The sequence below is a fragment of the Natator depressus genome, chromosome 6 (assembly GCF_965152275.1).
Source record: "Natator depressus isolate rNatDep1 chromosome 6, rNatDep2.hap1, whole genome shotgun sequence".
In the NCBI taxonomy this organism is placed as follows: Eukaryota; Metazoa; Chordata; order Testudines; family Cheloniidae; genus Natator; species Natator depressus.
In genome coordinates, this window is record NC_134239.1 from 99,304,695 (window position 1) to 99,327,377 (window position 22,683).

Consider the following 22,683-nt stretch of genomic DNA (forward strand, 5'->3'; position numbering starts at 1 on the left):
TGAACCCCAGGGGAACACTAACATTCATCTTCATTCTCCTTTTGTCTCTCACTGCTTTCATATTTTTTTTCACATTATCAAATGATGGACTAAATACATATGGCAACACCTGAAAACACCATTGTTGAAACAATACAAGCCCCATGCTTTGTATCAGAGCATCACCGGTTCCTACACCCTGCAAAAACTTCACTTGGGAGGATGGACAACTTCACTTTTTTTGGTTAGGATAGGACAAAGGAACAAGAATAATGCAGAACTCAGTTGCAGAGCAGGGTTTTAGCCTGACAGAACAGCTGTCACGTTGGGCTTGGAGATGCTATAGCAGAGCGTCATCTGTTCTGGGCCAGGCAAGAACTTTCTAAAGTGGAACCAAGATATCGGCTTCTCCCTCCCCTCTAAAGTTGTAGTAAACAAGGGGAAGCATGGTCTAGTAGTTAAAGCACAGGTGTCAACTTCCTGTATGACTTTGGGCAAGTCGTTGCATCTCACTGTGCTACTGCTTACCCATCTGTGACACTGGGATAATATTTCCTGACTTCACTGGGGTGTGTTGAGGTGTCATTCTTTGTGTTAAAATGCTTTGAGATCCTTAAATGGAGGGGGCTGTAGAAGTACAAAGAGTTATTGTATTATAAATGCTTACGAACTGACGTAAATTGTAATTAGGTACAGGCACTTGACAAGGCCGGGGGTTCTCTGGGGCCAGTTTGTCCTTGCCATTGAGCAGTTGCCTTCACAGATTAGGAGCACCTAGTAATGGGGTGCAAATTGAACTTTGGCCCATAAACCTCCCTGCTAGTGTAAAAACTGCACAGAAGCAGTCTGGAAAATGGCATGAAGGCCTAGAGATAGGCATGGCTCAGTGCAAGGAGGCACTTTCCCAGCTACCACCAAACATGGAGCAATGCAAAACCAGTAGCCAAGCTGGCATTGTCTTGTTGCCCCAACTGCGCTCTGCCACTCCTGAAAGGAGCGACACTGAATGTGGGGGGAGCATTCACTCTTGTCTGAGTTTAACTCTGGGTCAGTCCCAGTTTTGAGGAAAGGGGAACATTCTACTTAGTGTAGCTCCTCCCCATTACCTCTGGTCCTGCCCACATTTTCCACACAGTCCCAGATTGCGTGGTTATTTGACAGAGGTGGAAAGGTGACCTCGCCTAGAAGAATGTATCCCAATTGGCCATTTATCTCCCCCACAAGGCTCCACCCCAGATTTCTCTATGGCTTTTCCCCATTCCGAACAGCACAGCTGGGCTTGGGGACTACATGGGCCAGTATTCATACTCACATAATCCTCTTTGCTTCTTCTGTTTGCCCCAAATTCCAATATCACCCCCCAAATTTACCATGTGATGACTTCTGAATATTTCAGGCTTCACCATTAAACATAATAAATGGCAGGCCTTCACTACCGGGAGCTCACCGGGGGCAATGTCTGAACTAAGGGAGACTTTTTTCTTTAGTGATTGCTGTATATACCCACATTAGGAGACATAACTCACCTGTAAAGATTTAATTACACCTCACTGCTGGAGTCATTTAAGCACATCTGTCTGGATGGAATTCACTCTCTCTCTCTTGCATTAAGCACACATACAGTGAATGTGCTCCTCCATCTAAATCATCTTTGTCATGGTTTGCCAGCAGAGACACCCAACACATTTTTAATGGCTAGATGACAAGGGCCAAATCTGTTACTCACCCAAAACTCCCATGGACATCAGTGGGAGTTTTGCATGGGTACAGTGAGCAGGATTTGGCCTCAAAAAATTAACTGGCCCCAATGAGTCCCTGAAGTCTGCATGTGGGGAGAACCTTAGGGCACTGCTGCAGACAAGGGTGTCAGCCACCTCCCGAGCAGCAGTACCCCTTCCTTGGACTCTGTAGATGGTTCTTGAGGGGTCCTTGGATCTGTGCCTGGCAAGGGAACAGGCAGTGGGTAAGTCAGAACAGTAGATGGACACCATATTCCCACAGTTCCTGCAGAACTCAGGATGGAAATGCCACACAGTCTGAGGCTGTACTGCACTTCTGAGCCCCTTCTCCCATCCCCCTCTGCATTGAGAATTTTCCTTTAAGAAGAGTGCTGGGGATCGCCATGATCTGCAGAAGTCCTGGCAGCTGCAGTGCCAGGGAGGCATAAGGCAGAGTATGTACAGAAGCATTGGGCCTTTGCGTAGATGGCCCGCTTCCCACTGATGTCACAAATTCCATGTGGATCTCAGGAATTCTGAAAAACAATTGGAGAGATTTCCTCTCTGTTAGTCCCTTCCCCTCGATTTTCTAATCAGGGGAAGAGGGACATTTGGGTCCTGAGTTTTGATGGCTTAGTAAGAGGGGCCCAACTGAACACAAATCTTTTAAATCAGATACAGCTGTGAAAGTCCAATTGCCCCTTTAAGTGTTTAACTACCCTACCCAGAACTAATAACACTGGGCCAGTAACAGGATCACTGCCGCCAAAGGTGGGTGAGAGGCATTTGTCTGCTCTCCTTGACATTGCAGTCTTATGGTAAGAAAGAACACATTTTAAAGCCTGGTCTCTGGATCAAGAGGGATGTTAGTAGAAGATTACACTATAAATCTAATCCCTTATCCCCAGTACTCAACAGTTTGGTATTTGAACCAGCCTTTCATCAAAGAAACTGACACTGGAGTATTAGGAAATTTGGTCAATTGATAGTGAATGAGGCAGTCATGTCTATCAATCTGCTCAGAGGCAGACTGGTGACTGCTCCTGTCAGTTTCTTCAAATGAGACATTGTATTTTGAGTTCTCAAACAGTTCATTCATCTTTTCACCAGGGTGCACCTTGGTAAAAGCTTCTTATATCTTCCATGATGCCAGTACAAATTCTCTGCTATTTCAAAGTACATGTTTTAGGTACTTGTATGGTTCCCATCACCATAGTATCTGAGAGCCTCCCCAAAACCCTGTGAGGTAAGGAGAACTCACCATTTTACAGATAGGGAACTGAAGCACAGAGAGACTAAGTGAGCTGCCCAAGGCCACAGCAGAAGTCTGTGGCAGAGCAGGGAATTAAGCGCAGGTCTCCTATGTCTCAGCTGAGCACCTAACCATTGGACCTTCCTTCCTCCCAAAAACACGGGACAAAGATCTGGACTGAAATATCCCCACAAATTCTGGCATACGATGGGCAGCTACAAGCAGGATTTTGTGACTCTATAAAAAGTCATCTAATTCCACTAAGGTCCTATATACAGTAACACAGCCTGATGGGGTAGCCCTCTTCTCTTTCAGTCACAACTAATAGGGGGTTAGGAGATCTGTGACAGTCTAGCTCTCCCCTTACTCAACACAGGCCAGCACAGAACTTCCAGCATCATAACTTTAAAGAGTCTATGGGGGGAAGGAAGCACTTCTCAAAGGATGGGTCAACCAGTCTATAGAAAGATCACTTTCTTTTAAATTCAATAGGACTTTTCCATAAGAGTTGGGCCTCAAATGTACAGTTTTTATAAACTCTTGAAGAGGAAGGGACTGCACAGTTTATAAAACTCTTCAGGAGAATGTTCATTCTGTAGGCTGTCTCACCAAGGGATTTTAAATTCCACAGAGTTAAGCACTTCTGGACTTTCAATGCATACATATCTGGAATAAAACAATGGGGGGAAAACCTGACCTATAGTGTCTGCATGACACAGACGCCAATGTACCTGTATTTGAGTCTCTTTTTCTTCCTCTTTCCAGTCCCCTTCAGAAGAAGCCAAAAAAAAAAAAAAAAAGAAATCTGACATGTTGGGATGGCACTAGGACCCAGATCCTCTAAGACACAGGCCTTATTATACACACACGAACTCCCCAGTGGGAATCAGGCACCTAAATACCTTAGAGCAGTGGTTTTCAACCTGTGGTCTATGCCTTATATTTTCAAAGGGAAAGTTAGAATTTTGTCAGGGTCCACAAATGAAAAACGATTGAAATCCACTGTCTTAGAGGATCTGGGCCTCCATGTCGTGACTGAGAGGCACTAAAGATACATCTACACTGCCGCTGGGAGTTTGCCTTCGAGCCCGGGCAAACAGAATCATGCTAGCTCAGCTCAAGCTAGTACACTACAAATAGTAACATGGACATTGTAGCTCAAGTGGCAGCTTGGGTTCTCAAGGCCAATCGACCCACCCTGGGTCTGAGCTCGGGTGGCCAACCTGAGCCTCCGTCCGGGCTGCAACGTTCACAATGCTGCAGGCTAGCTTGAAATGAACTAGCAAGAGTCTGTCTACGTGGACTGGATGGGTTGCTCCCAGCTGCAGTGGACATAAGATACTTCTCATCACCCAGCTGCTCAGTACTGAGACAGTCTTAATCCTGGATCACTAACTACGGTTGCCCAGCAAGTATTCATGTTTCCGTACACTTTGTAGTGAAAGACTGAAACATCCTGTCTCTTTTTGTTGTGTGACCATTTCTGATTGATTTGGCACTCAACTGTTACTTTGCTTTCCTCTCTGCAGGTGCAAGAAGTTGAGGAGTTGCTGCCTCAACAGAAGAGAGATACCAGGGTTGTGTATTTCAAATCCACTAGTGATGTTGAGGCACATTATTGCTTATATTATGCACAGTATTAATTACATTTTATCTAACGGTTGGTTCTTCTTGGTGTTGAATATTGGTTACAACAAAAACACCATTTATAATTCTGTCAAGTGTATTTTTTAAATATAACCTGAAAAGGGAAGGGAAGTGGGTATGTGCACTATTTGCTTCTTTCTCATGTATATAAATAAAATACATCCTAAAACGGTTTTGAGAGCGAGTATGAGAAGAGAGTTCAGATCTTGCCTACACTGTAAACCTCTATGGCCATGTCTACACTGGGGAAATTAACAAAGAATTTCCTCTCGTGTTATCACCAGTTCTGCTCAACAAGTCTTAGCACCAGACCAGAACTCTAATGTAGACTAATCTTGTGGGGCAGACCTGTTTCCACCACCATGTTAGTTAAACCTGATAAAATCAAGTCAACCTGACACAGTGATAAAAATGGGTACAGCCTCAGGAAGCTTGTTTAGACTAGGTTCCCTCTAATGCTACCTTCAGGTCAGTTGAACTAGTGATAGCAGCCATGGGTCAAGGTTGCTAGCCACCAGAGAACCCATACCAGGGAAGCCTGATTACTTGGAGGGAAAAGTGATTTTTAGTCAGACTGCTACATTTTTTTGTGTTTTGTTTTTTGTTAACACCTATTTAAACCAAAACACTTGGGAGAAAAGCTGTCTCTTTATTAAATATTTAACACCTTTCCCTTCGGCTGTGGGCTGAGAAAGCTCCCAATCTGCCTGTGAGTCACCATGAAGTCCTCCAACAAAAACAGGGAAGACAAGACTTGATATTTTTGCAGGGGGAAAAAGCCAAAACCAAGCAAAACATTTTTTTTTTTGAAAAAACAAAATAAAAAATTTGTTAGGCCTTCTTTATGCATAATGAAGAAGCAAAAAAGGAGCACAATCACTGACTCCTTTTATTCTCTTTTTATAGATTTTAAGCTCAGAAGGGACCATTAGATCTCTAGTCTGACCTCTTACATAACATAGGCTGTAGAATTTCATTCAGTTACTCCTACTCCTGTACTGAGCCCAGTAACTTGGGTTTGACTAAAGCACATCTTCCAAAAAGACATCCACTCTTGATCTGAAGACACTAAGAGACACATAGTGGCCATGTGAGTAACTAAGTCAGCTACTTATTTCAATCAAATTAAGATAAATGCACTTCAGCATGTTTTCCTTTTTTGTCCAAATCACTTGTTCAAAACGCAGATGAGTTAATTTACTCGCACCGCTGACGACTGTCCTGTTGCCATTGGCTTAGGCAGCTGTGAAAAAGGTGGCATCTGTGCACTTAGAATAAACTCAGGTAAACTTACTTGGACAAGTCAATAACTCTAGAAACATTGTACACACTCTCACACTGGCACAGAATCACTGGTATGTTCAACGGCTTTGAGCTACTAAATATATTGTAAAAACATGGAAACCAATGCTCCAAACCACATTTACCAGATTCTACTGTGAGGTGCTGTAGTTCTGACTGCATCATCCACACTTCCTTTATGCCCACTAAAATTACTAATCAACAAAGCAATTGGAACTGCCTGGCTCGAGGTTTTTCATTTCCTTATTATTTGCTGACTTTAAAAGTAACCTATGTAACTGTCATTCTAGCTACTGTGACAAAGTTCCTCCTCTACCTTGGTGGGTCTTGCGCTTATTGGCGGATTTGCTCACCTCGGAGCTTCACAGCAGCCCTCAGTTTGGCCATTTTCATGAACCCACAGTCCGGGTCAACTCCTCCTGTGTCTGACCAGGAGTTCGGAGGTTTGGGGGGAACCCGGGCCTGCCCTCTACTCTGGGTTCCAGCCCAGGGCCCTGTGGAATGCAACTGTTTAGAGTGCCTCCTGGAACAGCTGTGCAACAGCTACAACTCCCTGGGCTACTTCCCCATGGCCTCCTCCCAACACCTTCTTTATCCTCACCATAGGACCTTCCTCCTAGTGTCTGATAATGCTTGTACACCTCAGTCCTCCAACTGTCTGCGTTCTCGGTCTCAGCTCCTAGCGCCTTTTCCTCCCAGCTCCTTACACGCGCACCACAAATTGAAGTGAGCTCCTTTTTAAACCCAGGGGCCCCGATTAACCTGCCTTAATTGATTCTAGCAGCTTCTTGATTGGCTGCAGGTATTCTAATCAGCCTGACATCTTAATTGTCTCCAGAAGGTTCCTGATTGTTCTGGAACCTTCCCTGTTACCTTACCTATATTAACCTGGGGCTAATATATCTGCCTTCTATTACTCTCCCGTAGCCATCTGGCCCGACCCTGTCACATATCCCCCCCCTCTGCTCAACACTACGAGGTTGGGCAACTTGGGACGTCAGGCAGTGTACTCGTGACAAACCATCTGCATTGCCATGGTGGCTTCCAGCCCGGTATTGTATGGTGAATTGGAAAGGTTGTAGGGACAGGAACCATTTGGTCACCCTTGCGTTCTTCTCTTTATTCCGCTGCATCCACTGGAGGGGTGTGTGGTCGGTCACAAGGGTAAACCGTCATCCCAGAAGGTAATAACGTAGTGTTTCCATGGCCCATTTTACAGCTAGGCACTCTCTTTCAACCACAGCATACTTCTACTCTCTCGGGAGGAGTTTCCTGCTGAGGTAGAAGATTGGGTGTTCTTCATCTCCGACCATCTGCGATAGGACAGCTCCCAATCCTACTTCAGATGCATCTGTTTGTAAAATGAATTCTTTGTTGAAGTCTGGGGCTATAAGCACGGGGTTACTGCAGAGGGCTGTCCATAGATCCATGAATGCTTTCTCTGCGGCATCTGTCCACTTCACCATGTCTGGACTCTGGACTTTTATCAGGTCCATCAGGGGACTCGCTCTGGTAGCAAAATGGGGAATAAATCGTCGGTAGTACCCCACCACATCCAGGAATGCCCGGACTTGCTTTTTCCGATTCGGCCAGGGCCAGTTTTGGATAGCCTCTAGTTTGTTTAGTTGGGGCTTGACCATGCCCCTTCCTACAATGTAGCCAAGGTATTTAGCCTTGGCTAGCCCTATAGCACACTTGGCTGGGTTGGCTGTGAGGCCAGCCTGTCTTAACATGTCCAGAACAGCTTCCACCTCTCCGAAGTGGGTTTCCCAGTCGGGAGAGTGAATAATCACATCATCCAGGTTTGCCGCTGCATAACTGGTATGGGGCCGTAGGAGCTTGTTCATAAGATGCTGGAAGGTGGCAGGTGCCCCATGCAGTCCAAAAGGAAGAACAGTATATTGAAACAGACCCTCTGGTGTAGAGAATGCCGTCTTTTCTTTTGCATCTTTGGCAAGGGGAATCTGCCAGTATCCCTTTGTTAAATCAAGGGTGATCAAAAATTGGGCATTGCCCAGGCAGTCAACTAACTCATCGATACGGGGTATGCATCGAATTTGGATATCTCATTCAGCCAGCGAAAGTCATTACAAAACCTAGTGGTGCCATTGGGTTTGGGCACCAACACAATCGGGTTTGACCACTGACTGTGGGACTCTTCGATGACTCCCAGCTCCAACATCCTTTTTACCTCTGCCTTGATCTCCTCCCTTTTTGCTGCTGGGGCCCGATAGGGCCTTAAAGTTACCTTTGCCCCAGGGTCTGTGATAATGTGGTGATATGCTTTGTTGGTCCGGCCTGGTTTGGTTGAAAACACGTCCTGGTATCGGTTGATCATCTCAGTTACCTCCTTCTGATTTGGTGTCAGATCAGTGGATATCCTGATCTGCTCCTGCATGTTATTTCCCTGGATTGGGGTCTCTTGGGCCACTACACACGCCTCTCGTTGGTGCCAAGGCTTTAAGAGGTTAATTTGATAAATTTGTTCTTGTTTCCGGTGTCCTGGCTGCCACACCTTGTAGGTTACTTCCCCCACGGGTTCAACCACCTCATAGGGCCCCTGCCATTGGGCCAAAAGCTTGCTTTCTGCCGTGGGTACCAACACCATCACCCGATCCCCTGGTTGGAACTGTCGGACTTTTGCCTGGCGATTGTAATGGGTTCGCTGGGTCTCCTGCGCCTTTTCCAAATGTTCTCGTACAATAGGGATGACCCGGGCTATCCATTCACGCATCTGCAACACATGGTCAATTATATTTCTCCCTTCACTGGGTTCCTCTTCCCAGATTTCTTTTGCGCTATCTAGTATGCCATGGGGGTGGCGTCCGTATAATAATTCAAAAGGGGGAAAACCCAGTTGAGGCCTGAGGTACCTCCCGGATTGCAAACATAAGGTAGGGTAGTAGAGTGTCCCAATCCTTCCCGTCCCGACTTACCACTTTCCTTATCATTGCCTTGAGGGTTCGGTTAAACCTTTCTACCAGCCCATCGGTCTGCGGGTGATAGACTGAAATTCTCAGGGTATGTATATGGAGCAGCGTACAGATGTCCTTCATTAGCTTTGACATAAATGGGGTACCTTGGTCTGTTAATATCTCCTTTGGTAGCCCCACTCAGGCAAAGATCCCCACCAACTCTTTAGCTATCGTTTTAGAGGCCGTGTTCCGCAGGGAGACGGCTTCTGGGTTGCGAGTAGCATAATCCAGAACGACAAGTATATATTGGTGGCCACGGGCTGTCTTCTCCAGGGGTCCCACTAGGTCCATGGCTATTCGCTCGAAGGGGACCTCTATGATGGGAAGGGGTACTAAAGGTGCCCTCAAGTGGGGATGGGGACTGTGCAGCTGACACTCTGGGCAGGACGCACAGTACCTCCGCACTTCTTCATGTACTCCAGGCCAGAAGAATCGTTGCAGGACCCGTTCCAGGGTCTTCTCTACCCCCAAATGCCCCCAAAAAGATGACTATGGGCCAGACTTAATACAGCATTCTGGTGTTTTTGAGGTACTAGGATCTGCTGTACCTTCTGCTCCTGTACTGGTGCAACTCGGTATAAGAGATTCTTCTTCATTATGAAGTAGGGTCCTGGTCCCTGGGTTTTCCCTTCCACGGGGACCCCATCTATTTCGGTCACCTCCTTCCTAATGTTGTCGTACCTTGGGTCTTCAGCCTGGTCCTGTCCAAAATTTCCTCTCCCGGGGCTAATCTGCCCGAGATCTAGGGGGCCAGTCTCTGTTGCCTCTACTGGTTCAGAAGCGTTAGAGTATGGGTCAGACTCGGGTGCTTCTCCCTCCTGGGTGGCCTCCTTTTCAGCTGCTTGGGTCCGCCTACCTATGAGAGCGACCCTCTGGCTTTGGGCAAGTATTCGGGTTCCCAAGGCCTTAGCTGCCCTTCTTTCCCTTTTCATCTTTCTATGCTGTCTGGGAGTGAAGAACAAATCTGGGGATATTTCAGAGAAGGTTGGGGGTTGACAGTGTACTGTGGATGCCTCACTACTTTCAGGGCTTCCCCCTTTCTCCAATTCCCCTACTGGGAGTAAGTCTCCAGACCCTGGGAAGTCCCTCCCTATGAGCACCGGGTATTGGAGTTTAGGGACTACACCTGCAGCTACCTCAGTAGTGTTCCCCTGAATCTTGATTTTTACTGGGATGGTGGGGTAATAACCAACTGTCCCATGGACACATGTTATCCCTGTACGCTTAGCCCACAGCAGCTGACTACGCTTCACGAGCTTCCCCGAGACAAGCGAGATAGCACTTCCCGAATCAACCAGTGCTGTGGTCTCTACCCCATTTAGCTTCACTGGTCTAGTGTACATATGTGGGGTTAGTGAGATCCCCACAAGGTGGATTAGGGAGCATGGGTCTGCCCAGTTCCCCAGGTTACACTGCATAGGCTCCTCGGCATTGGGACACTGCAGCTATGTGTCCCCACTTCCCGCAGGCGTAACATCTGTATGGAGCCCTACGCATTCCCCGGTCTCTTGATTTGGGCAGTCTGACATCACGATCCTCTTTCCCCTCAGTGCTCCAACTCTTTGTGGCTTCTGGTGGGCCTTCAGCCCCTCTCTTTTTCCACCTGGGCTCTCCTGGTGGCCCAGTCACCCGAGCTCTAGGGCTTGGTGCTGCTAGTTTAACCTGGGGTGCTTCTTCCTTAACTGGTCGGGTCAGCTCCCTCGCCGTCCTTCGCCTTTCTACCAGCGTGACAACCTCGTCGTAGGTGGAGGGTCGTTCTGGCTTACCCAGGCGCGAAGGTCTGGCGGTAGTCCTCTCATGTACCGGTCGATGACAAGAACCTCTAGTATCTCCTCCGGACTCCGGGACTCAGTTCGTAACCACTTTCGTGCGAGACGGATGAGGTCATATAATTGGGACCGCGGGGTTTTGTTTTCCTGGTACCTCCACTCATGATATCGCTGGGCCCTCACTGCGGTCATTACCCCAGATCTGGCCAGGATCTCTGCTTTCAGCTGGGGGTAGTCTGCCGCAGCCTCTTCAGGCAAATCATAGTAGGCCTTCTGGGCCTCCCCACACAGGAATGGAGGGAGGATGCCAGACCACTGTTCTTGGGGCCAAGCCTCCCGCAGGGCTGTCCTCTCAAAGGTCAGGAGGTATGCCTCTACATCATCCTCCGCATCATTTTCTGCAGCCAATTGCTGGCCCGCATGATCTGCATGCCATCATGGCCGCGGTTCAGCTCTGTAAGGGCCTTTACCTGGTTTACCAGTTCCCGCAACAGAGCCCGGTCTTGAGCAGCCTGGTCCATCAGCAGGTGATTAGTCTCTTGCTTCAGCTGCACTGCCTCCTGCTGGGCGGCTGCCTGGACACGGGTAGCCTCCTGCTGGGCAGCTGTGGCTTGTATCAGTGCCCACACTACCTCCTCCATTGTGGTGAGAAAAAAAAATCCCTCTCCCCCTCCCTTTTTTTTCCCAAACACCCTCCTTCTTCCGCCGTGCTGTGCACACCAGATCCCACTGCTAACACCAGTTGTGACAAAGTTCCTCCTCTACCTTGGTGGGTCTTGTGCTTATTGGCGGATTTGCTCACCTTGGAGCTTCACAGCAGCCCTCAGTTTGGCCATTTTCATGAACCCACAGTCCAGGTCAACTCCTCCTGTGTCTGACCAGGAGTTGGGAGGTTTGGGGGGAACCCGGGCCCGCCCTCTACTCTGGGTTCCAGCCCAGGGCCCTGTGGAATGCAGCTGTTTAGAGTGCCTCCTGGAACAGCTGTGCGACAGCTACAACTCCCTGGGCTACTTCCCCATGGCCCCCTCCCAACACCTTCTTTATCCTCACCATAGGACCTTCCTCCTGGTGTCTGATAATGCTTGTACTCCTCAGTTCTCCAGCAGTATGCGTTCTCGGTCTCAGCTCCTAGCACCTCTTGCCCCCAGCTCCTTACATGTGCACCACAAACTGAAGTGAGCTCCTTTTTAAACCCAGGTGCCCCGATTAACCTGCCTTAATTGATTCTAGCAGCTTCTTGATTGGCTGCAGGTGTTCTAATCAGCCTGTCATCTTAATTGTCTCCAGAAGGTTCCTGATTGTTCTGGAACCTTCCCTGTTACCTTACCCAGGGAAAAGGGACCTACTTAACCTGGGGCTAATATATCTGCCTTCTAATACTCTCCTGTAGCCATCTGGCCCGACCTTATCACACTATGTACTTTATTTCTAGTGTAATTTCCCATGCAGCAGGTAAAATACAGCAGAAAGTTGGAATGCTGTAATGCGTAAACAAAAATCACATGCTTGGACCGTAAATTATCAACTCTCTTTGGTAGCTACAGACAGGAGTCTCAGAGTGAAATCCTTATCTGCTCAACATACAAATCATCAGAGAGGATACTTATTCAGTGGTTCTTTTATCTCTGATGGGATACTGTACTAACATATCCTCTGGTAAAGTTAGAGAGCTAATGTAACACGGTGCCTCCACTGAACACAGATGGGAAGAAGTGTACAACCATGGCCACTCCACTGAACACTTGGGTCACCTCTAGAATGGATTACTGCAATACCATTTTACCCGAGGCTGCCCCTGAAGGCGATCTAGAAATTACAGCTGGTATAATATGCTATAGCCTGTGTGTTAAAGGGAACACATTTTGGGGACTACATCATACCAGTTCTCTGCACTGACTACCCATCTAGTAAGTGATAAACTTCAAGGATCTGGCCTTGTTCTTCAAATCCCTAATTGGGCTTGAGCCAACATATCTGAAGGATTGGCAAAGGCATTTAATGGGGGTACTAAGACTGACAGATCTTAGATCTATTCTCACTGATCTGAGGCCAGGGACTTCTCAGCAGGGCACCGATAGCTCTGGAATTCTCTGTCACCAGAGATCAAGTTAAACACAATAATTACCACCTTGGGGGCTAGAAGCAAGAGTTACCTTTTCCAGCAAGCCTTCTTCTGGGCGAGCGGGATTGCTGGGCTGCATGACCTAGGAATTGTGTCATCACGCTCTGGTTCTTCCAAAGCAAGCAGTTCAGATTTGTGAGACAGAGGGGTAAAGAGTTTTGTTCCTCTCTTTTAAGGGATTTAAATCTTTTCTAATCCTAACTAAATGACAGTCAGATACATCACAGGGATGGGCTCTCTTTAAAAATGAAATCAGTTGTGATGATGATAAAATAGAATCTGTCAGGGTGGCAGAGCAGCAGTCACATGGTGTAGGGCAGATAATTTAACAGCCTAGCCACCTGAACCCAATATAGGGAGGCAGAAATGGAATGCAAGCTTGGGTAGCAATATTTGGTGCAAGACAGGACAAGCCTAATGGATTAAGGAAATGTGATACAGAATCTTCCCATCAGAAATAATTATGATTAGCCTAGACATTACAGTAATGTATGAATAATAACTAATTACAATAACCAGATAAACAGTGCTGCTACTGTTTTCAGAGCATAAGCAATAACATTCAGGGGAATGCAAAATCTAAAGTGTGAATTAATAGCCACCAACCACTAACACCCTCCTGTGCACATGAGACTAAAAGCAAAATATGAAGCTAAAATATACATGCTGCTGAAACATGGACTTTAATGTTCAAATTTTGCAAAAACTTTAGCAATCTGTCAAAAAGTTTTTAGGCAAAAACAAAAATTTGCAGAGACCAGCTCCAAATCTTCCAAATCCAAATTGAATACAGGAAAGGAGGTTGACCCAGAAACAAGAAAAGGGCAATGTTTGCCTCCCATCATAACTCACAAAAATATATGGTCCTTTTTATCCACTTCAGTGGCCATTACAAGAGTAAAAAACTATTTGAGTTATTTGCTCTAGTCTAAAAACTCAACTGGCCAAATTCTGATCTCAGTTCTGCCTCTTCCTGCCTATTATTAATGGATGTAACAGAGCTGAATATAATCCAAAATCTGCTGTCATCTGGTAGCTGCCAAATACGAATGAAGCATTGGTGTTGCACAGAGCAACAGGGATACACAGGTGCACCCAAAGGCAGAATGTGGCCCAGCATCTATTAATAGTCAGCAGACAGTTAAGTCTTTGTCGTTGTGATCTGATAAATAGATGTTAATGTACCATATAAATATGAAAACTCATTTATTTTTGAACCTATGAATATGAAAAGTTCACCTTCCCATAACCTCTTAGCAAACTAAAATAACACAGATTTTCTTTCAAAATATTCCTAGATTATGATTCCATGACTTAAAGAAGGAGAGAATCTGTTTGCCAGTTCTTAAAATATTAATAGTGAAATGCCAAGACTCATATTCTTATTGTGATGCATTTGTATCTCTCTGAGTAATTCCCATTGGCATTAATAAGAGTCACTTACGTAAAGCTCCTTGCATCAAGATAACATAATCCAAAGAATCTCATTGTATAATGATGATTCTGGCTCTAGAAAAGGCAGTGTCCATTTTCCATCTCTTTCGGCTATAGTGCAGTACAGTGTTTAGGGCTCTCAGTGCACCAGTCTAAAAAAATCAAATCAAATAAATAATTTTAATTCTCCCTCTCACATAGGGCCACATCCCTCTTGCCTCGCTCAGGCAAGTATTCCCACTGATTGAAGACTATGAGACTATTCTTGTGAGGAAAGCCTGTAAGGGGCTTCTGAAGTATGTTCTAAATGTTGATGGTTCCCATTGGGGCTGACCGATTCCTGTCAGAAAGGAGAGATTCTGATGCTGATTCTCATTTACCTTTATGTTCCTTTAAACCTGTTCCCAGTACTCCCACTTTCAGGCCTCTTTACACTGGCAGAACCACATGAAAGGACCTTAGAGGAGAGTAAATGAGAATCCAGGCCTTCCACCTCTTTGTGGTCATTTTAACCACCTATGGATCTTTTGATACTGGCACAAGCCATAGAAATGGAATGAAGCCCAGCACTAATGAACTCAGCATCCATCAATGGCATTCCTGAAACCCAGGGGCAGGGCCTACAGGGTGCTGAACACCCCAGTGGAGATGCTGAGTGCCCTCAGATCTCAAGCATCCGACGAAGTGGGTATTCACCCACGAAAGCTTATGCTCCAATACATCTGTTAGTCTATAAGGTGCCACAGGACTCTTTGCCTCTTTTACAGCTCCAGACGAACACGGCTACCCCTCTGATACTCAGATCTCAAGCAGCTTTCAGGAAGTGCTGTCAGGCTTGTCCTCATGCCTCCTCTTCTACCACAAGCTTTTCCTGCTCTCTATCTGGTGCTGCATTGCCTGCCTAGACAGCAACAACTTGTTTCTAATTTCCCAGCAATTCTAGCTCTGATACAACAACAATGCCAAATCATTTGAGTCCAATTAAACCTCCAAAGGATGATTCATAGTAAATTGAACTGTGGTTAATTTTGGTTCATTATCACATATTCGACTCACACTTTCCAAGAATTTTTAGTCTGAGCTCCATCTGTAGGTTACCCACCCGGTACCAGTACAAGTCTGGTAAGTAAAATGAACTGAGGGATATGCCTGGGAGTTTTTTATTTATTTATTTTTCTTACAGCAGAAAATTAAGGCAGGAAAGAAATCTTTTTTTTTAAGTTTAAATTGATCTATTCATTACATCGACAGTAAGAAGCTCCAGATAACATATGAGCCAGAGGAAACTCCTTTAATTTGGTGGGCCAACTCCTGGATAAAAAAATTTGCTTAGGTCAAGGACAGGTTGGGAGAGATTTAAAAAAAAATCTTTTTATTTAATATCTTTTTAATAGGAGACTGAGCTGGTGTACAAATGAATAGCACTGCTCAAATGATCTTCTCCTTTATTTAGGCAGAGCCAAATTCTCCAGTCATGGTTCTGGCAAGACTCCCATTGAATTCAACAGTAGTTTGACATAGTGAAAACTGAAAAAGGAGTACAGGAGTTGGACCTTAAGAATCGCAAGATGACCAAAGTTCCTTATTTAATTAAATATGTCCAAATTCTACAATGTATTCAAATATTCATAATCTTCATGAATAGCAAAACAATGTAATTAAAACCAAAAAACTCAGCTTTGAGACAATACAAAACTGGCACTGTGATGCCAGATTGTGCCATCATCAATTCTTATTGCTCCAGGTACCCTAAGTGTATTTAAAAGATCGTAACAGTTACAGCCCAATTGCCACTGGGACTCCAGAGCAGGTGCACTCATCATCTAAACAGAAGCCTCCGTGAAAGCAATTCAAGTTGAAATTGCGACACGATTTTCAGAATGTGAAAGAGACCCATTGTGAACAATTACAGTTCCAAAAATGCAAAATAAAAAGGCATATTCCATCCATTGTTGTATGCAGTGTAATTGTAGCCAGGTCAGTCACAGGATATTAGAGAGACAAGGTGGGTGAGGTAATATCTTTTATTGGACCAGATTCTGTTGGTGAGAGACAAGCTTTTGGAATCCAAGGGCAAGTCATGCCTGACCAACCTGATTGCCTTCTATGATGAGATAACTGGCTCTGTGGATATGGGGAAAGCAGGGGACGTGATATACCTTGACTTTAGCAAAGCTTTTGATACAGTCTCCAACCGTATTCTTGCCAGCAAGTTAAAGAAGAATGGATTGGATGAATGGACTACAAGGTGGATAGAAAGCTGGCTAGATCGTCGGGCCCAACAGGTAGTGATCAATGGCTTGGTGTCTAGTTGGCAGCGGGTTCTGCGGCCGGTTTTGTTCAACGTCTTCATTAATGATCTGGATATGGTATGGCTTGCACTCTCAGCAAGTTCACGGATGACACTAAGCTGGGGGGAGAGGCAAATACGCAGGAGGGTAGGGATAGGGTCCAGAGAAATTAGAGGACTGGGCAAAAAGAAATCTGATGAGGTTCAACATGGACAAGTGCAGAGTCCTGCACTTAGGATGGAAGAATCCCGTGCACTGCTACAGGCTGCAACCGACTGGCTAAGCAGCAGTTCTGCAGAAAAGGACCTAGGGATTACAGTGGACGAGAAGCTGGCAATGAGTGTACAGTGTGCCCTTGTTGTCAAGAAGGCTAACGACATATTGGACTGCATTAGTAGGAGCATTGCCAGCAGATGGAGGGAAGTGATTACTCCCCTCTATTCGGCACTGGTGAGGCCACATGTGGAGTATTGTGTCCTGTTTTGGGCCCTCCACTACAGAAAGATGTGGACAAATTGGAGAGAGTCCAGCGGAGGGCAACAAAAATGAATAGGGGGCTGGAGCACATAATTTATGAGGAGAGGCTGAGGGAACTGGGATTATTTAGTCTGCAGAAGAGAAGAGTGAGGAGGGATTTGATAGCAGCCTTCAAATACCTGAAGGGGGGTTCCAAAGAGGATGGAACTAGGCTTTTCTCAGTGGTGGTAGATGACAGAACAAGGAGCAATGGTCTCAAGTTGCAGTGGGGGAGGTCTAGGTTGGATATTAGGAAAAATTATTTCACTAGGAGAGTGGTGAAGCACTGGAATGGGTTACCCAGGGAGGTGGTGAAATCTCCATCCTGAGAGGTTTTTAAGGCCCAGCTTGACAAAGCCTTGGCTGGGATGATTTAGTTGGGGTTGGTCTGCTTTGAGCAGGGGGTTGGACTGGATGACTTTCTGAGGTCTCTTCCAACCCTAATCTTCTATGATGCTATGATTCTAGGTCTGGGAAATTTACTCAAAGTGTGACAGCTAAATACAAGATGGAACAGATGATTTAGCATAAGTAGTTAACACGTATTTCAAGGGACCATTCAAGTAGAAGTGGCCTATTAACACCCTCCAGTCACAGGGAGGAAAGGAATGGGGTGGGGAGAAAGCAGCTGCGGTGTTGTTAGTGGGTTATAGATTGTTGTAATCCAGTGTCTGTGGTCAGTCCATGATTTTTAGTGTCTATCAACATTATGAATTTAATCTATAGTGCACTAGCAATTCCCACTCCCAGCTGCTTCCCCCCTTCCTTTCTTCCTTATGATGGGAGGGGCGTTAATAGACCCTCCCGGTGGGTACTCGATCCCCCCACACCCCCGCCTCTGCCCCGCCTCTACCAGCCCCTGCACTGCCCTCACCCTGCCCCCATTCCACCCCTTCCCCAAAGTTCTCACCCCTTCCCGCCCCCATTCCACCCCCTTCCCCCAAGTCCCCACCCCTGCCCCGCCTCTTCTCCGCCTCCTCCCCTGAGTGCGCCGTGTCCCCGCTCCTCCCCCTCCCTCCCGGAAAGTCCTAAGTGCCGCCAAACAGATGTTAGGCAGCGGGGGGCAGGAAGCGCTGGGAGGGAGTGGGAGGAGCAGGGACGCAGTGTGCTGGGGGCAGGGAGAAGGAGGCGAGGAGGGGGGAGCTTGGCTGCTGGTGGGTGTGACATACCCGCTAAGTTTTCCCCATGGGTGCTTCAGTCCCGGAGCACCTACGGAGTCAGCACCTATGCCACTTCTACTTGAATGGTCCCTTGAAATGTGTGTTAAATACTTATCCTAAACAATCTGTTCCACCATGTATTTAGTGTGACACTCTTAGTACTTTTCCTAGATCTGAAGAAGAGGCTGTGTAAACTCGAAGGCTTGTCTCTCTCATCACCAGAAGTAGGTCCAATAAAAGTTATTACTTCACCCACGCTGTCTCTCTAATGTTAAAATTATATAATACATAGGTTGAGAAAAGAGTGTTTGTACATCTGGGTATAGTGCTTAGATTATTCACAAATACAAAGTTTGTTTTTAAAGTAGTAAGATACATATAGTGCATAATCAGCAATAACCCAAACGTAGGTGAATGAATTTAAGAATACAGTTTAGATATTTAGCATCCATGCATTCGGGTACATTACTCATGAAAAAAGTTATACAGAGAGTTGGTGGCAGAAAGCAAAATATATCAATGTCCCTCAGTAATTGAGAATTTCGGACAGGTTTCCATTTAGAGAAAAAACAGTCCATTAGCAAAGTATTTGAGTTACTTTCCCGACTGTGCTTGTCATCGGCACTCACGCTCATCCCTCCTGATATGCCGATGTGTTCTATGTAGATGTCCTTTGACCACCTGATGGTGTCCGACCCCATGAATTGCCTCATCAGCCGAGCATAGCATTGACCGACTCCACATTCTCTCAGCACTTGCTCGTTACTGGGGTCCCATGCACCCAGGGCTCCGACGATCAGCATGTGAGTTTGAACCTCGTAGCCCCTAGCTCTCAGGGTGTCAGCCAGAAGGGCATATTTCTCCAGCTTTCGAGATCGGGCATCATGGAAAGCTGGGGTCCTGTTCTCGAAGGGCACTGTGACGTCCACCATGATGATCTTCTTTCGGTCCTCACTGGTGACGACAATCTCTGGTCGCAGTTGGCTGTCTGTTCCAGGGATGGCAGAGTTCACGGCAACCTTCTCCACAGGTGGCGGGATGGCTCTGACCAGGCAATCTTGGATGGCATTCTGTCGCAGCTGCCAAGCTCTGGAATGGGGCTTGCAGCTACACAAGACATGGGGTAGTGTCTCGTTGGCATAGCTGCACTTCCTGCATTGCTTGTCCTGATTCTGGTGGCGGACGGCTCTGTTCAGAGGGATTCAGTTGAGCTGGGCCCAGTGGATGAACCTCCAGTCGGCAAATTAGGTGAAGCTGCCCCCAGGGAGGAAGTGGTTGCTGGTGTTCTACTTGCACGTCACCTCAAAGACCTTGCCCTGGTCCAGCTTCCGTTTCAGGTTTTCCACATATTGGCAGCAGATGGCATCCTTCAGGGTCCTCTCCAGTGTGGTTCTGGCTCTCGGAGCGATGATGGTGTGCTCCGTGTTCTTCACCTGTGGTTGATCTCCTGTGTGGGTGCAGTTGGGGTTAAGAAGCAGAACAATCTCTCCCCCAACCCCCCCTTATATCCTGCACTGGCCAGATCTGCAGTGGAGAGCACAGACCCCTCCTAGAACCTGTATGGGTACTAGGGCCCAGATCCTCAAAGATGGCTCCTAACTTCCACTGAAATCAATGGAAACTAGGAACCTAAATACCTCTGAGAATCTGGGCCTAGGTGATTGAAAGGATGGAGCCATTGCTCCCAGCCTCTAGTCTCTGAAATCCAGAACTGGATGGAACTGCACAGCCCAGCAAGGTTCCACACACACCTACACCTCATAGCCATTCAGCTACTCCCCTGACCATGAGCAGAGACCATGACTCCATCCCACCTGAGTTTTGGGGGATGATGTTAGGGGAACAACGTCAGCCTAGTGGAATTCTTCTGATAGACGGAGGTTGGGTGGACCTCAAAGGCATTTCTTAAAGCTCTATCAGCCAGGAGGGAAGAAGGGACCTTGTCAGGCCAAAGAATTTCTCTCCCCTGTGGCTGCTGTGATGAGATTACTAAAGGCCTAGTGAAGTGTTAACCTCAGGGGACACATCATGTGTGGAGAGAGAAGGACTGTGTTAGGAACCGGGGATGTCGGAGTTGAGGTCTGGTGAGCACAACCGGCATCCAAATTAGGGAACAGAGGCAGGTGTCAGAGCTGGAGTCAACTGCTAAGTACCAAAGCCTTGGGGCTGAGCCAGAGTCCAGACCAGGAATCAAAGCCGAGGATTAGAACCAGGGTCAGATACCAAATGCCAGAGCCAGAGCCAGGATTGGTAGCCAATAGTCAGGAGCAAGGTGAATGGACAGCAACTAGGGAGAGGCAAGGATCAGGAACAGAGCAGGAGCAGATCAGGAACAGAGCAGGAATCAAGAACAGGGCTGGATCAGGATTGCAGCAGGAAGCAGGCAAGAGCAGGGTCCAATATAGCAGCAGCAAGAAGTCTGCATGGTTCCTCACACAGTCCACCCAGCTCACTTCCTAGCTTAAGTACCAGGTGTGCACCAGTCAGGTAGCTGCAGGCCTTAGGTGCGTCAATAGAACTTCCTGTGGGAACTGACTTTCCAGTGAGATGCTGCTTCACCCATCTTGTTTGAGGGAGCCCAGGGAACGTCAGTGAGCCAGGACCCCCACAGTCCTAGGTTCTAGACATGCACCCTTGGATCCTTACATCTTGATCTATATGTGAACTTTTGACCCTGGCACCTCCATCCTCCCAAACAGCTCTTCACCTCATGGAGAAAATGCCTGTTCCCATTGCTCCCCACACCTCTTTATCGGGCACACCCTTTTTCAGAATTACTTGGCCCAGCATACAATCAATTTTTGAGGCAGTAAAGGACCAACATGGGCCCAAGATTTGGCTCTGGATATGACAAATTACGCCTTTTTGAGTTGGTGCTGACAGGTACAATATTGTTGAAAGCCACACAAAAATCTCCATTTGTGTCTATAGTTCCTATCAACTATTCACAATGCCGTAGGAAGCCAGGATTGAAAGCTATAGGAAGGAGCAGCATAGTAAATGGAGTGTAATCAATTTATTCTAAAGTTCATTTTAGTTTATATACCAGCTAACTGGGACAATATGCAGAACTGAAAGTTATGGGCACATACTTAGATTCCTGACTGCAATAAATTTGTAATTTTATTACAGTAATATATCTGTCATAACAGTACCTTGCCTGCAGCTATTGCACCTTGCGCTGTGATCCCATCAGATATTAAAAGCTAAGCAGGGTTGGGGTAGTAAAGTAGTCAGGGGAATTTTTTTTGGAATACTTTGGTACTGCAAGAATATCTCTAGGCCAGTGATTCAGTAGATGGCTCTCTTTTCTCGGAGTTAGTACTGACCCAATGCCCCAGTTGCATGTTAAAGGGCACTTTTGCGCAGGTGTTTCTGCTGTTTGGATGATATGCCTGGCAGAGGTCCACGTCACTTGTTTCTCACCTGAAGAGCGTAATATTTATAGGCATGGATGGACCATTTCTTTCAAGTGCATGCAAACCACGATGCCCCTCTTCCACCTCCAGAAACATTGTGTTGGGGGCTAGAACTCAGTCTTCCACAAATATGGACCCCTTCTTTTCCCTGCCCACATTGCTCTTTGTAGGCTTCTGAAAGGTAGAGGATAAACAGACCCAAGAATGTCCCTTTAAAATGAAGAATATGTTTTCCAAGAGGTGTCAGCTGCATCTTTTAAGGGGAAAAAGAGGAAAGAAAAGCCACTGGGAGATACAGTAGGATGAAGTCTTACTTTTGGGCCCAGCAAAACCCAAGGCCCTGGGCCCCCTATTTCAAGGGAACAAGAAATATAAAGGAAAAACTCAGTTGCCATTTAAAAAATAAATAAAAGTTTAGCACCTTTTCTTATGAAGAACCTTGAAAATGTAAATTGATGCAAACTGTTCACCAGGCTCAACTGGAACCAGCAACTGGCCTCCAGAGGAGAGCCATGGGGAGACATTTCTGATGTATCATGCATCAGTTAAGTTTTATGTGAATCCAGAGAATCATCTCACTAACCCACCCTAACATAAACTCAGTAGCAGCATTGTGCACAGAGAGCAATGTGACCATGTAACCAGAAACTGGACATGTTACAGGATGGGGTAGTGGTTAAAAAAATGTTTCTCATGCTTGCCCATGAAAGTCAAGATTGTCTCTGATCAGATGAGTTAAGATTCAAATCTTAACTCCATTTTAAACCATGTTTACAACACACAAATCACAATTGTATTTTAAAAACACTCATCCCTCCAAAATCATAGTCCCGTGTTTAAATATGAACATCTAAAATGACATGTGTCCCTAAATCTCCAAAACCTCAATTGATATGCAAGAAGTTTACAAAATCATCAAGCAAAAAACCACAGGCATGGATCACATCATAGCAAAACAAAAGGAGCCAGCTAAGCAAACAATGCAATTGCAGAATTCTATTCTTATTTCAACTTATTTAGGTCTCAAACTTTACCCACCTTAGAACTCATACTCTAGATCCAAACAGATTTTTTTTTTAAATCACCATTCAGACACCTA

At 46.2% G+C, this 22,683-nt stretch overlaps 1 protein-coding gene across 2 annotated transcripts in view; it reads right to left on the bottom strand.

The window, feature by feature from the left end:
• FOXN3 (forkhead box N3) overlaps positions 1 to 22,683 on the bottom strand; it is a 308,352-nt gene that overhangs the window by 235,616 nt on the left and 50,053 nt on the right. The window contains exon 2 of one of the 2 annotated variants that reach the window (XM_074956097.1): positions 14,209 to 14,350. The exons of the other annotated variant lie outside the window; for it this stretch is intronic. The gene's annotated coding sequence lies outside the window, so the exon portion shown is untranslated. The remainder of the gene's footprint in view (positions 1 to 14,208; positions 14,351 to 22,683) is intronic. 2 annotated transcript variants of the gene reach the window in all.